The following is a 15219-nucleotide window of genomic DNA, read 5'->3' on the forward strand; positions in this document are numbered from 1 at the left end:
CCCCCTCTTATTCTTCTTCAGCCCCCCCTCGTTCTGACCCCTCCCTCTTCTCCTCATCTTCTTCTTTAGATCCCCTCCCTTCCCTTTTCTTCATCCCTTCTTTTATTAGATTTTCTCCTTGGTGTGTATTTCTTCTTCCATCATGTCATCTTCCCTTCTCTATGACTCCTCCATTTTTTCCGGTGATTTTACCTTTCAAATTTTTTCACAGCCCTTCCAAATTGGGGTAGAGGAATAAGTCAAAATTCAAAAGACTTAATTCTCTACTCATGTATTTTTCATGGATAGATAACTTTCTTTAAAAGAGGAGTGAAGGAAGTAGTGGTATTCATGGTGGAGGAGCCATGGTAGGTGGGTTATTCTTTTAAGAAGGTTGAGTGGGGTTTGAAGAAGGGAGGAGGGGTTTTCTTTAATTTTAATTTTAATTTTTTGCTTTTTTTATTTTATTTTTTGTTTATGAAATTAAATTTTTGTTAAATAATATTATTTTGGCGTAGAATCTGATGTGGATGCTGATTTGTCATCCACGTCAAGCAAGTGAGCATCACACGATTTCGGAGGTGTTTAAAAGTCTTGTTTTGATTAAGTTGAAGTGCCTGGATGAAACTTTATGGAGTGTAGGGACCGGGATGACAAACCGGAACAAGTACAAGTGTCTCCTAGGCTATTCTGCCAATAATTTATAAAAAATGATAAACGAGTACCAAAAATATCTTGTGCACTAAAATGATTTAAAAATAGTAATTTAACATTTTAAAAATATAAAAGATCATTTTCTACATAAGTAAAGTAATTATACACTAATATGGGATATTATTGCAAAAAACGTGCAATTTAGCCTGAAAATGCAAATGTAGTTATGAAAAATGCACTAAAAAATATTTAAACACATGTGGGTATAACGGATAAATTTAGATGATTAAATCATCATAAAAATAATTTGAAAGATAATTATTGAATATTTATATAATAAAAATGCAAGAAAAATTGGGTATCAACAGTTGCCCCTCTTTACCCAGGAAAGATGAAAAAGTTGTCGGGTAAAAAAATGATGACCGATTTTGACCGAATGGAGTGATTTGAAAAAATATAGACCGCATTCTGGTTGTTGAGCTGCCTACATATCCTTGGTTTTACAGGAATCAGGCCGTGTGTAGTTTTGGATCCATCGATGAACGAAACTGATAGAATTGTTATAGGGACGATCGTGTTTTTCGGCAAGGTTCTTTTGAGTATGATAGTATCGGATGAATTTATGTGAAGTCACGAATGTGAATTTGAGATGTCTTGTATGTATCACAGGGCATATATCTGAACGGTCATAGGGTAAAGCGAGTAATTGATGGGAGTCGGTTACGTTTGAAATAATGGTAGGGTGTGAATGGTATGAGCGGAAACCGGAGCGAAGGTTGTTCCTGTTCGAAGAACGGTTACCTCCTGAGTTACCTGCAAAAAACTCAAAACACGATGCGCGCAAATATATATATAGGTTATTGCGACAATTTAAACATGATGCAAATTCCCTTTGGACCATGAAGATTGTCTTCAGACGGTGAGGATGATGTCCTTAGACCATGACGTCCTGGGCTATGAATCATGAGATAAGGGATTCGCAGGCCATGAAATGATGTTCTCGGGCCATGAGAATGACGCCTTTGAATAATGATGTGCAGTATTGAGAGATCCTTAGACCATGGCATGGTGTCTTCAGGCTATGAGGATGATGCCTTCGGACTATGACGCCTTTGGATAGAGACGTGATGATGGATCATATGAGCGAAACAAGACAGAGCTTAGTCTTGTATATGATCGGGACAGAGCTTAGCCCCGGAAAAGGCAAAACAGTGCTAGGTTTCAGATAGTGTAACATTTAGTGTTTGACAAGGAAAGGCAGAGCTTAGCCTTATGTAGTTGGGGAGGCAGGGCTTAGCCTCATGCAAGGAGAGGAGACAATGCTTAGTCTCATGCAAGGGAAGGCAATGCTTAGCCTTACGCAAATAGGGAGGCAAGGCTTAGTGTCATGCAAGAAAGAGAGACAATGCTTAGTTTCATGCAAGGAAAGGCAGTGCTTAGCCTTATGCAAATAGGGAGGCAGGGTTTAGCCTCATGCAAGAAAGAGAGATAATGCTTAGTCTCATGCAATAAAGGGAGACAATGCTTAGTCTCATGCAATGGAAAGGCAGTGCTTAGCCTTATGCAAATAGGGAGGCAAGGCTCAGCCTCATGCAAGATTCGAGACAGGGCTTAGTCTCATGCAAGGAAAGGCAGTGCTTAGCCTTATACAAATAGGGAGGCAAGGCTTAGCCTCATGCAAGATTCGAGACAGGGCTTAGTCTCATGCAATGGACAAATAGTAAGTAGGAGCAGAATGTTTCTTAGCTGGAGATATATTTACGTTTGGCGACCTTGCCGTTATGAAGATAGTAATTTTGGTATGTGTATACTTGCGAATGCTCCTGTCATGTTCATTGTGCCTGCATCCAAAGAAAAATCGTGAGTTTTGCGGGGAAGGTTGGTTCGTGTCTTCGCCTGCTTGTTTGCTTTGCTTTGCTCTGGGGATCCTGTTTGAGTTACCCTGGGTAACACCTGGCTGCCATAGAAATAAAGCTTTCGAAAAATATGCATGTATTTGATGAAATAGAGTTATTTAGAAAACATAGTGGTATGTAATATGAACTAATGACTGCGACACTTTTAGAGACATTGCGGCTTCTTTGCATTAGAATTTTGAGGGCCCTCCTCAAAATTCTGTCCCAGTTCAGTAAGTGATTCATCGGCCGTTCTGCATGTGACGAAGTTTGTTGGACTTGCTCCGGATTTTGAGAATCCTTCTCAAAATTCTACCCCAGTTACTTAATTGATTCTCTGACTGTCTTGCATATGATGATGTTGGCTAGACTTGCTCCGGAATTTTGAGGGTCCTCCTCAAAATTCTGCCCCAATTTCTGGTTGCGGGAAAAATGAAAATTTTATTGAGATGTGACCGAACCCACAGGGCTGCCTACGTATCCCCTCTTAAACAGGAATTAGGTCAAGCGTAGTTCAGTTACATCAAATGAAGAAGTGTAAACAATTAAATATAGTATCTCTTGACTGCGTCCGAATTGATAGGCTTTGGCCAAACTTCTCCGTCCATTTCTGCGAGTATGAGTGCTCCTCCTGTTAGTACCTTGTGAACCATGTAAGGCCCTTGCCAATTAGGAGAAAACTTTCCTTTGGCTTCATCTTGGTGTGGGAAGATCCGTTTCAACACCAGCTGCCCCGGTGTGAATTGTCTAAGTTTGACTCTTTTGTTGAAAGCTCTGGACATTCTGTTCTGATAAAGTTGACCATGACATACTGCATTCATTCTTTTTCCGTCGATAAGAGCCAATTGTTCATAGCGACTCCTTATCCATTCTGCATTACTGAGTTCTGCTTCCTGTATAATTCTCAAAGAAGGAATTTCTACCTCGGTGGTAGTGACTGCTTCAGTACCATAGACCAGCAAATAAGGAGTGGCCCCGGTTGATGTGCGAACCGTGGTACGATATCCAAGTAGGGCAAACGATAGCTTCTCATGCCGTTGTTTGTTATTAAGCTTGTGAGCCACTATGAATGTGCTCAGACCAGTCATATCATCGTAAGACCATGCAAAGATGTCCTCATACTCCTTCAGGAATCGGATGTATTCTTCCTTCTCTGATGGTGATAGGTGAATACTTATACGGGTTTCCTCAACTATTTTGGAATCTCCCAAGTTAACTGTCTCAATTTTGTCCAGGTTAGACTAAGACTTATTCTCAAAATTCTCAACTTCTCTGACAATTTCCTCAGGAATAATATCTTCTTCTTCTACTTCTTCTGAATCACTATCCTTATGTTGCATTGTCTCATTACATGTCACAGTCGTTGGTTCATTAGGATGAGTAATAATAATGTTGTAGAGGAAAAATATAAATGATTATAATAAATACTAAAATAATAATGCATTAATTAAATCTCGAAAACATCAAAATAGGTACGGCTCGATGACTCGGGCTATTATTTCAAAACAAAATACGTCATAAAACAAAATACTGGAAATATCTTAAATGCTTAAAATGGCTTTTAAAAACAGATCATGCTAATTGCCAGGCTACCCAGGAACTCGACGGGCCCGGGATGGTGCAACATTCCAATTATTTAGAACAACTCCCTTCTTCATGGTCTGAATGGTGAGGTCTTCTTCCTCCCCCTCCTCAACTATTGCATTGCAGTCTATGTATTCATCATCTAGAAATAGACCCCTTAGGCCAGCTAAAGCCTAATCTTCTTCAGATCCCCATATCACGTCAGTCTATTGAAATGTCTGATGCAGATGCAGTATTGGCTGTTCAAGAGGGTAATAGGGGTCACGCCATGGCGGCGACCAATCATCGTACTCCTGCCAGGTGTACTGATACCCAAGTCTGAAGGTGGTACCGTGACGTTTTGGTTGTATTGGCTTAGTGATACCCTGGAGATTCTTACCGAGACCTTTACCGGGTTCATACCCTGTCCATAACAGTATGCTTTCGGTCTTATTACTCCACCACTTGTCTTTCTCTATTGCATTGACACGCTCAAAGCGATGGTACGTTTCTCCACCCAACTTCCTTCTATTCCCAAAAACCGGAACAGTTTGATTGGTATAGATGGGATTACTTCCATCTCCATGAATGATCACCTCCTGATGGTTCCATTCGAACTTCACGGCCTGGTGTAGTGTAGAAGCTACAACTCCAGCAGCATGTATCCAAGGTCGTCCCATCAAAAGATTGTACGTAGCAGATATGTCCAATACTTGAAAATCAACATCAAACCAAGTCGGGCCCATCTACAAACAAAGGTTGATTTCCCCAATTGTGGCCCTTTGAGGCCCATCAAATGCTTTCATATTCATACTCTCTGATCGTATCTCATGGAAATCTTTACCCAACCTTTTCAAAGTAGTCAATGGACAAATGTTGAGGATCGAACCCCCATCTATTAGGACTCTGCGATGAATTTATCCTCGAACTGTATTGTGATGTGTAGTGCCCTGTTGTGACTCAGTCCTTCAGGTGGTAGTTTGTCTTCGTGAAAGGTGTCTTGTGGCTCTCCAATACTTGCCCTACCATGTTGGCCATCTCTCCACTAGTGATGTTGCTGGGCACGTAAGCTTCATTTAATACTTTCATTAATGCATTTCTATGCGTCTCAGAATTCTAAAGCAGCGACAGAATAGAAATCTAAGCAGGGGTTTTGTTCAAATGATCCACTACAGAGTATTCTCTCGCTTGCACCTTTCTCCAAAGATCATCTGGGCCGGTTTCAATGACAGGTTGTTTGGGAGCGGCTTCTTTACTCGTTCCTCCCATATGCTTAGGTGTGTAAACCCTACCGGTCCTGGTCATGCCTTGTGCGGCACCGAATTCTTCCATCTTCCCTTTTCCTTTCTTTCTCTCCTCTGCAGTATAGTCCCATGGTATAGCATTGGAATTAAAGGACGGTGTGGGGGCTACCGTCACAATGAAGGGTGTGGTCACTTCCACCTCAAATGAAACTGGTGCGGCTGAGGGCGTTGTTGTCTTAACCTCAAACGGAGTTGGCGTGGCTATTTCGACCTCAATTGGTGATTGAATTTGTACTATAATGGGTGTGAGAGTGCTTCGAGATATTGTGGTTTCATCCCCTTTACGAATGAGTCCAATTGATCCTTCCGGATCCCATTCTTCATTAGTTTCTATCATTTTTACCCGCTCGCCCCTGTGATCCGGGAGGGGATTGTTGCGGACATTTTGTGCAGCCTCTTTCGCTTGTATAACCGTGGTGTCAATCAGATTCTGGATCTTGTCTTTCAAAGTGAGACATTCATCAATAGTGTGTCCCTTCATGCCTGAGTGATAGGCACATGTCTTGTCGGATTGACCCACTGGGAGGAGTTTTCCATAGCAACAACAGGAATATGGGTGACATAACTGGCAGCCTTTAGTCTTTCATAAAGCTGATCGATGGGTTCAATGATGGGAGTGTATTGTCTGGGTGGTCTACGGTCAAAATTTGGTCTGGGTTGTTGGTAGTTTTGGCGGGCTGGTAGTGGTGAGTGGTAATATGCAGGTTGTGTGTTATAAGTATGGTAGGTAGTGTCGGGTTGTTGGTATTTGGGAGGCGAAGGCTGATATGTGGGTGGTGGGGTTTGGTATGTGAGAGGGGATTTTGTCCCTTGGGCTACCATCACGGCTCCTACTTCTTTCTTTTTGGATATACCCCCTGACTGCAAAGCTTTATTCGTAGCCTTTAATGCCTCAAAATTAGTTACCATTGCGCTCTTGATTCCTTCTTCAATCCTTTCCCCCAATTTGATGATGTCAGAGAACTTGTGATTCTCAACCCATTAACCTCTCATAGTATTGTGGATCCTGGGCCCGAACAAAGAATTTGTTCATTTGCTCTTCCTCCAATGCCGGCCTTACTTTAGCAGCTTCCGATCTTCATCGAGTAGCATACTCGCAAAAAGTCTCTGTTGGCTTTTTCTTGAGATTCTGGATATAGAAGACATCTGGTGCATTCTCCGTATTAAACCTGAACCGATCCATGAAATCCGATGCCATGCTTACCCAATTAGCCCATTTCTTTGGATTTTGACTGATGTACCAAGATAGGGCGTCTCCAGTGAGGCTCCTCATGAACAATTTCATGCGAATCCTTTCATCATTTCCCACTCCTACGAGCTTGTCACAGTATGTCCTTAGATGCACCTTTGGGTCCCATGTTCCATCAAACATCTTGAACTTAGGAGGTTTGTAACCCTCTGGCACTTCTACGTCTGGCTGAATGCACATATCCTCATAGTTCAGTCCCTCAATGCCTTTACCCCTTTCGACACCTTGGACTCGACTTATGAGCTTTTTAAGTTCTTCTGCCATATTCTTGTTGAGCAGGTCCTTCTCGGTGGATTTAGGTACATATAAGGTTTGTTGAGGAGTGTGGGGTAAGGTTTCCACATATATGGGGTTGCTTTGATGGACTCCGGGATTTGGGTGTAGTGGTGGTTGTTGGTTGAGTTTTGAGGATCGAAAATAGGTTGTGGTGCGTTCTGAGGAGTGTGATAGGTAGTGGTTTATGGATACTGGGTTGGTTGATGATGATGTTGTGGAGGAGTTGGTACCGGTGGAGGATTGGGATTTTGAGGCGGTGTGACATATTGATGAGGTGCGGGAGGATTTGTGGATGCTGGTTCGGTGTATTTTGGGGAGGTGTTGGGTTTTTGGTGTTATGTTGGTTGATGTTAGGGACGTTCAGGGTAAGGAAGAGGTTTGCCAAGTTTCGGACCTGCTCAAGCTCTCCTTGTAACTCCAATATCTTTTGTTCCAGTCGCAAAACCAAGTCATTTGGTGCTGGAGTGCTTCGACCATCTGAAGTTTCAACATTGTCTTCATGCGTGGCATTGTCTTTCCTGATATTGCTTGTATCATCCATTCTGGCCTTTCCCTTGCTTTTTGGATCGTTTGGAGGAGGAGGAGGTGGAAGACCTCTTGATTTGGTATGATATGCTGATGATGTCAGTATGCACGAACCAACCTTAAGGGATGGGAATAAACAAATCAAGAAAAGAAGAAAACAAAAAGGTAAACGAGTCAGTGAGGAGTATTAAAAAGTTGCTTGCAGTATTTAAACACATATTGTGGAATAAATTCGCTTCCTATCTTGGGGACCTCATTGTGCCCGAGGTAGGCCTAAGCGACATATAAATTTAGAGAAAAACTGATGCCAATAACTGCGTCATTTCAGTAATGTGAAAGATAAACCGAATCTCTAATAAACGACAATAATAATAAAGAGCCACTAATGGCATGTGCCTTATTACAACCAAAGCCTAAAACAAGTCTAGAAAGCAAGTAAAACATAATTTCTAATCTATTTGGTCCCAGAAGGACCTTCTCCATGCTTTGCCTTCTTTGCTCCATCGATCAAGTTCCCCAGGTCGCGCATGTCGAGCAGCAGATACGCCCTTGCTAGGAGACCTCCTTCGTTCCCATCCATATTTTGACAGCTCGTAACCCTGTTCCTCATCTTCCCTTCCAGCTCCATCAATCCCTGCTCTAAATAGTCCAACCTCTCTGTTGATTTGGTGGAGATCTCCCTCCATTCGTTGATTGCTTCCATATCCGCTTTGTGCTGCTCCAAATGTCTGGCCTTTGATTCAAAAATCCTTTTGCGTAACTTCCTATATTTGACTTGGGCCTCGGCAGCATCGTCTATGACCCTATTCCCCAAATCTATCCCTGGCTAACTTCTCCCACTATGTCATCGACCAACCATGATGGATAAAAATGCACATGTCCAGCATGGTATCGATCTGGCTCGATGGTATCCTTCTCCACCATGACCTTTAGATGCCACATGTGCTGCGCCTCGTACTTGAATGGAATAGCATCACCTTGGAAATCTGCTTTGTAGTGAACCATCTTGGAGACTCGGGGTATGACTTGTTTCCTCCCAGCCTGTCTCATGACCCTAATAGGAGCATAGGGATAGATACCTCTTAACCCAATCAACACTAAATGAGGAACATCTCTTGACCTGATGATAAACTCACTGGTAGGGAACCACTCGAACATCCAATGGACCTTGTCGTCCGTCAAATTGCTAAAGAACTACACCCAATCCACAACATTTTCCGGTTGTGCAAACCTATCTGGGATGAAAGTCTTCCTTTTTGGATGGTGAAAAGCTATGCTGTCATTCCATGGTCGCCGTGGAAATTCGTGACGCTACTGTCCTCTTTGAAGATGCTCCAACAACCATATTTGCAGTAACAAGTTGCAGCCCTCGAAATGTCTGAATCCTTTCTTGCAGTGGTCCAAAGCTCGGTATGTTTCTGCCACGATCATTGGGACGATAGTGTAGGTTTGTCCCTCAATTCCTTCCATTAGGGCCTTAGTAAACATAGCCAAACGGGTGTGAATCCTTTCTCCTTGCATTGGGAATACCAGCATCCCTAGAAAACAGATGATGAACACAAAAACCCGACGGTGGGTCCAACCCAACGAAGTAATAGCAAACTCATCATGGTAAAGGCGGTAGGATTTGCTATGTCCGTAATGTGCATAGAGGAAGTCGAACGGTATGTAAGACTTCTTTTAAGCAGACTAACTCATCATTCTTTCTAAAACCCATCATTTTCAGAAACCCTCGGGAGGTGCGATTCTCAGGTACCAACAGACCAGGGCTATCCCAAGGAAGTCCAGCAAAGCCCCCTATTTCCTCTAGAAGGGGAGTCATCTCTATATCCCCGAAACTGAAACAACCCTCTTTTCATCCCAGAACATAATAGCGGCCTCGATCAGTACATTGTTCAGTTGAAGGTCTAGTAGAGAAGGTAGATTCCCAAGAACTCTTATCACCGGTTTTTGTCACTTGGTGTGAGATTTTCCCACCAATCCAGTAACAAAGGTGGGATGTTTCGAACCATGCCGAACCTGGGGACCTCATGCCTCATTTTTGCAAAACATATAAAGTTAGTCCTTGCCCCCTCTAGATTCAGCTATTTTCATGCTAATGATCAACATATTGGCATGTTTTTCTCCAAAGGATGCACAGATCGTGATTATGTCCCTTGGGATTATGGAAATCTCGGCGGACTTTGGACAAGGTTTTTCTTAGTGAGTTATTGCGCGGACAACACTCTAACTCATACTAGGTTTAGACATGATGCATGCACAACTGATTTAAGAATGGGGTTTCTAGAAGAGTCTAGACTGGTACCCTCAAGCGGACAACTTGAGGGGGAAAGGCACGGAACCGTCGATTGCACCGCTGATCGACTAGTTTTATCGCAAATAAGCCTTTCCAAATTTAAAGGGTGATTTTAGGAAGAGCACGGACACTCATCAAGTACCGCTATGGTATTAATACGCACGAGTAGAATATGATGCGGAGCATGCTTTATGCAAAAATAAAATAACACGTTGTCAAGTATTTTCACATATTGAAAGCAATAAATGCAGTATTGAACGAACGTAAAGACATAAAAGAAAGAAAAATAGGGAAGAAGTTAGCCCGCATAATGAAAGAATTGTAATAAAGCAAATAAAGCGGTAAGGATTAGGGAGAGACATGATATAGCAAAATTAAAATTTTGGAGCAGGTGAACATGATTAGGGTATAAGGGGAAACACATATTGTAATCAAATTAAACGAAGAATTGCATATGAGTTCATATAGAGGGGAAATGGGGAAAATGATGTGCATGTACCAATAAAAGGGAAAAATGGGGAGCGGGAGACTCGGGTAACAGCAAAATAATAAAGACACGCTTATAACAGAAGACTAATTCACAAAGATCAAGTTCTTTTATGGTAAGAGCCTAAAAATGTCCCCAGCGGAGTCACCATGCTGACGTGCCCCTTTTTCTCGCGAAATCGGGTTTCGGCATTGACAACTCTTTTAAGAAAGGGTTTTAAAAGAGAGAGTCTCCACCTAACTGATTAAGGCGCGTTAGGGCACCTATTTGCAGATAACTCTATTTAACTAGTTTGCGTCATCAAAAATCGGGTAAGGGCTCGAAATTACCTCGAAGAGAAGGTGTTAGGCACTCTTCGAGGTCCACAACTGTGGGTCCCAGCCGAACTCAATTATATGAATTGGTCTATGTGATCAAAGATAAGGAAATAAAGGGATCTGGAGGGTTCATTATTAAACACAAATAATTGATGAAAGACAAAGGGAGGGGGATCCTAAGTTTTTTTAACCTAAAGGATCACCCCGTGCAACATAAATAATACATCGTAACTACCTCGAGATGGGGTGTACTCATATTATTCAGCGGCATAGACTATCATCTCCTGCTACCCAGTAACTATCTTTAAGTTATTTACTTAAAGCGCTCTAATCATTTCTAGCTCGTATCCTATGCGTGCACTACCCGTCCCTTAACTATGGTCCTGGAGGCGTTGGGACCTCTATTTTGGATGGTTCTAGACTCAAGTTAGGTTGCTCAAAATTGTAAAGCTAGGCGCCATACAAAACAAGTTGGACTTTTCATGCAAGAGCAGATAAAGGCTCAATTTAGCCTCCACACGTTAGGCAGCAAATGCACGCAAACAGATCGGCATATCGATAATTTTAACAGTTAAGGTTGTTAGGTCCTATAGACATGATCTCTATGTGATTCCGGATTTTAATTATACTGGCAGTCTATGAGAAACAATTTCTAGGTGACTATGTAATTGCCTACTGATTACAATTTAAAGCGTTTGAACCTATAGGCATGTTATCTAGGTGACTTACCCAGCAGTTGACAGTAGTGACAACAAAATGCTCAGAATTATTTAGTTACTCCTATAGGCATGCTTTCTAGCGGCATTTAGCGAGACGCTATACAGAGTTCCAATTTTAGTATCTGGCACAAATAATAATTATCCCTATAGGCATGAGTTCTACCCTTGGTGATCGAAACTGCCATCGGCTCTTATAGACATGCATATGAACTAAGCGAGTGTGACAATTAATTGGACATGATTTCTGAAGAAGTAGATTTGAACATGTTGTAATGTAAGTTGAACTTAGTTATTGTATTTCCTATAGGCATGGTATCTAATCACGTAACAACGAAGTAGACAGGATGTTCGCAGAACCTACTTGAGCCAAAGTAAAATCCCTATAGGCGGATTATCTATCATGCAACATAGTGAACATCTAGACAAGTTTTCAGCACACAATTAGCAGAACATTTCTTCGCGTAAAGTAAAACCTATAGGCAGGTTATCTAACACAATAGCATAACGGGCCAAGCAAACACCTATAGGCAGGATTTCTACCCATTCTCATGCAAACATTAAAACTAAACTCAGATTTTCCAATTCACTATTGCCCCAATCGTTATTACAAATAATTATTACAGACCACAATCGAATGAATGATTTACAAAGTATATAAACTATAGGAAGCCTGCAGCAGACCCAGATGCACCTGGACAAACTAGGCCTTCAACTCGCAGCATCTCCAAAGCCCATGTTCATAGGTACCCAATGGTGAGTGATTCACCCATATTTCAAAGATAAGCATACATAACCCAAATCTCTAGTGTGTTAGAGTTCCCAAGGGCTTCAATAATCTAAGGCAGTGCTCACACTAGAGAAGAATAATCAGAACAGTTCAAGAAAAACTATGGACCAAATCCTGATGCGTCTGAGTTCACGAGGGTCTCATAGGAACCCTGAGTAGTGCTCACACCAGGAAGGCTAGGGGACAATGCCTAGATTGCTTTGGCTTTCAGCCAGCAGAGAATTAGAATTCAGAAGAGTGCATGACAGGATTGGGAAGCATATTTAGGGATAGAATCACACATAGAACAGAGACAAACACATTGAAACTAAGCAGACTTGAAACTAACAAGTATGAAAATAAACGAAGTCATAAACTGATAATGACCAACTCATGAGCATGCTTTCATGAAAGACAGTGCAGAATACAAATTAGGACAAATCATAGAAAAGGGGTTCCTTGATCAATTAATGAGTCAAGAAGCATATTAGTTATCAACTAGATCTAATAAAGAGGTTATAGCATGGAGAATACAGAATCAGATAACATGTATTCATATGAAGGGAAAAAAATTGGGTATCAACAATATCATCCTCGTATATTTATATGAAGGGAAAAAAACTTTATCAAGATATTTTAGATTATGAAAGCCATGACGGAAATTTGGTTATCCTCTTTTTTATTCAATTCATTTATTCTTCATTTTATCATGCTGTAACATGTTAACTTTGGCCAATAAATTATTATATACATTAACCAAATATGCCATTATTTCAAGTTCGTTGAATTTGATTGTATAAAGAAACGACTATGTGATTTATTACAACTTGATTATTTTTACACTATCACATACTTTTACTCCTTTCGCTCTTCTAAGATTGAAATAGACTACATTATAAATTAGTCGTGCTGCTATAAGAAAAGAAAATCAATTACCAGATCTCCTAAAAAAATATGGAGCTAAGTCTCAAATATACGATATTATACCCTAAAATCCGAGTAACAATTAAACTTGTATTGTGGTTTTAAAGATATATGATTCAATCCAATACTAATTGATAAACAAGGAATCTAATATATAAATTTAAGAGTAAGGAAAATCAAACCAATTGTGTAAGCAGACCTCAACCTCGAGCAAGGGCGACCTCGAGGTAAATGAATATGAACAATAAAATGATAAGATGATGATTCAGATGAACAGTAGGCAAAAAAGTGAAAATGTATATTCTCTTCTCTGTCAATGATTGATGCGTTACAAATGATTGGGGTCCCCCTTATATAGTAGGAGAATCCTAAATAAGGTACAATTCTAATTGTAGTAGGGAATCTTATTATACAGCCGTCTAACAGCTTAGTACAAATCTGTTCCGGAATTTACGCCGTGATCTTAGGGCCGCCGCGAGAATCTCGCTCTTTCTGTTATAAAACCATAACGGTATTATCTCGAGGTTGGTCATACTCGGCCCCGGTATTCATCGAGCACTCTGATCTTCGAGTATAGTATTCTGCCATCGGGCTCGAGCCCGATCCATATTGAACTTGTTTCTCGACGCAACCCCTCGAGCCTACAAAATTGGGGACACACGATTTTGACCGTATACAGCTAGTCCCCACATTTCTTAGAATAAAATGATAAGAAACGACTTGAGCCTCGATTTTCTGGAATCCTTGATGGTACGCTTCCCCAAAATATTAAATGCTTCACCAGTGGTGGTCGGCCACTAGCGCCGTCGAATCGTTGCCGCTTGCCTATAAATACAAGGTTCAATTTCGAAAAAAAAACTTTACTTCAATCTTTCGACCATCTCCAAACTCTCTTTATCTCTCCCTCTCTTCATCTTTTCCCTCTCATTACCCGTTACTTGATTCCTTTTAGCGCCGAAAAACCATCAAGCTACGCCTACTTGCGCCTCTACTAACCCAAATCAATGGCAAAAACCTCCAAATCAGTTCCTCAAAAGGAGAAAGCTTCCTCCTCCTCTTCCCGGCTGGCCGGTGATAAAGCACCGGCCCTTTACGAGATTATTCCCAGCCCTTGTGTCATAAAGAAAGAATTTAACATTGAAAATCCCCCCGCAATTCTCGGTCGATGCACGTATGTATCATGGTATATTTGCTCGATAACGGAGAAGCACCTCAAGGCCGTGAAGAAGGACTGTGGCTGAGGGGACGAGTCGTGGTACAGATCCCCGACCCCGAGGAGAGCATTACTACTCATGTGGAGGGGTTCCTGAGCGTTTACACTTACCTTTTCATATTAGGTCCCATCGATCCAATCGTGATCGACTTCTGTAAGAGGTATCAGGTCACCCTCGGCCAGATACACCCTTCTTTCTAGCGTATAGTGATCATGCTTCGCTATTTCTCCAGCAAGGCCGAGCGGCTAGAGTTCACTCTTAATCACCTTATCCGATTGTATCGGCCTCATCTTTACGAGGGCTGATCAAGATTCAACACCGGTCAACCAAGGCCTTCTTTGCTAGAAATGACGAGGATAAGGACCGGGGCTGGATGAGCCGGTTCATGCGAGTGAGGACCTCGGACGTCATCCCCGAGGACAAAATTCCGTTCCCAGAAAAGTGGAACCCCGATCGTAAGTGAAGTCTTTTTTCCAGTAGCCTCTTATATTATGTTTTCGCTTTGTGTGATGCCTTCACCTTTTTTGCAGCTGTTGCTTGGATGCCTCATGCGGTCGCCGATCTCAAAGACTGGGTCCGAAAACTAGTTGCGATATCCTCGTATGACGAGCGCTGATGGCGTGACTTGGCGAGGGGAAAATGGGAAGCGAAGCACCACGGTTAGTTCTTCTCCCAAGTTTTTGATGCTTTTCTCTTTACAGGAGATGTGATCTCACTCATGCCTAATTTTCATTCATGTAGGCATTGGAGATGTCGCTGAAATGAGGCCATCCCCGCCCGGGAAAGAGACCAAGTCCCCGATTCCAAAATTGGGAAAAGATAATAAGAGAAAAAGGGCTTCGAAACCCGAAGACCCCCAAGATAGGAGGGGCCCTACTCGAAGGCAAAGGAGGAAACTCATTCACGTGGACATAGACTCAGTCCGTTAACTGAATGACGAAGAAGAGGACGAGAGCGAAGAATCAGTGTTGGTGATCCGAACCAGGAAGCCAGTTGAAGACGCCAAGCCCTACAAACTGGAAACCCTATCTCGTGGTGAGGAAGCTCCGAA

The sequence above is a fragment of the Nicotiana attenuata genome, chromosome 4 (genome assembly GCF_001879085.1).
Source record: "Nicotiana attenuata strain UT chromosome 4, NIATTr2, whole genome shotgun sequence".
Taxonomy (NCBI): Eukaryota; Viridiplantae; Streptophyta; class Magnoliopsida; order Solanales; family Solanaceae; genus Nicotiana; species Nicotiana attenuata.